The sequence below is a fragment of the Mus caroli genome, chromosome X (genome assembly GCF_900094665.2).
Source record: "Mus caroli chromosome X, CAROLI_EIJ_v1.1, whole genome shotgun sequence".
In the NCBI taxonomy this organism is placed as follows: domain Eukaryota; kingdom Metazoa; phylum Chordata; class Mammalia; order Rodentia; family Muridae; genus Mus; species Mus caroli.
Window position 1 is genome coordinate 72,364,199 of NC_034589.1, and position 1,598 is coordinate 72,365,796.

Here is a 1,598-nt window from a genome sequence, read left to right on the forward strand (position 1 = left end):
AGAGTTAAACACCTTGAAGATGGGTGGGGGCCCTGCTTCAACTGAGGACCATATGTATCTAGTGGAGGTGGTCTCTTCAGGTTCCATCTCCCCACTGTTGGACATTTCTGCTAATGTCATTCCCATTCAGTCCTTGTAGCCTTCACATGCCAGGTCTCTGGAGCTTTCTAGAGATTCACCCCCTCCACCCACCACAGCTGCATATTTTGATTCATTCTCCTGACCCTCTGGACATCTGTCCTATCTGTCCCATACCTGATCCTGCATCCCCTTTCTCCTTTCCTGCCCCCTCCTCTCACCAATTCAAGTTCCTTCCTCCCTCTGCCTCCCATGATTATTTTGTTCCCTCTTCTTTGTTTGAGGTTTCTACACTTGGGCCTTCCTTCTTGTTAAGCTTCCTTCAGATTGTGAGTTGTATCATAGTATTCTGAACATTTTTTTTGTTAATATCCATTTATAAGCAAGCACATACCATGCATGTCCTTCTGGGTCTGGGTTCCCTCACTCAGGGTGATATTTTCCAGTTCCATCCCTTTGCCTGCAAAATTCATGATGTCCTCATTTTTAATAGCTGAATAGTATTTCATTATGTAAATGAACCACATCTGTATACATTTTTTGGTTGAGGGTAGTCAAGCGCATTGGCACAGGAGAAATTTTCTTGAACAGAACACCAATGGCTCAGGCTCTAAGATCAACAATGGACAAATGGGACCTCATGAAACTGAAAAGCTTCTGTAAGGCAAAGGACAGTGTCAATAAGACAAAATAGCAACCTACAGACTGGGAAAAGATCTTCACTAACCCTATATCTGATAAGGCTAATATGCAAAATATACAAAGAACTCAAGAAATTAACCTCCCAAAACACAAATAACCCAACTTAAAAATGGTGTACAGACCCTAAACAGAGAATTCTCAACAGTAATCTCAGATGGCTAGGAAGTACTTAAAGAAATGTGCAGAGTTGCTGCCAGGAGCTCGAAAGCAAGCACCTCAGCTCTGTGATCTGGAGCGGCTGCATTTTCAGAGCCATCACCATGCCTCTGGCTAGAGATCTATTACACCTTTTCTTGAAAGAGGAGAAGAAAAAGCATAAGAAGAAATGGCTGGTTCAGAGCCCAAATTCTTACTTCATGGATGTGAAATGTCCAGGTTGCTACAAGATTACTACAGTTTTCAGCCATGCTCAGACAGTAGTTCTTTGTGTGGGTTGTTCAACTCTGTAGTGCCAGCCCACAGGAGGAAGAGACAGGCTCACAGAAGGCTGTTCATTTAGAAGAAAGCAACACTAATCATCTATACAAGATCCTGAATTTGTATTTTTCACAGAAAGCCTTATCAACTTCAGTTACTTTACAATGTAATTATTGTTTGATTTTATAAAGTCTACAACAATGATCTCCTATTTTGGTGTCAGTTTTTCAACAAAGGTTTAATTATGGGGGAAAAAAAAAAGAAATGTTCAAAGTCCTTAGTCATCAAGGAACTGAAAATCAAAACGACCCTGGAGTTCTACCTTACACCAATTAGAATGGCAAAGATCATAAACTCAAGTGACAGCACATGCTGGTGAGGATGTGGAGAAAGAAAAATAC

At 41.1% G+C, this 1,598-nt stretch overlaps 1 pseudogene; it reads left to right on the top strand.

The window, feature by feature from the left end:
• Positions 1-1,040: 1,040 nt before the first annotated feature.
• Positions 1,041-1,295, top strand: LOC110286994 (annotated as a pseudogene).
• The last annotated feature ends 303 nt before the right edge of the window (positions 1,296-1,598 follow it).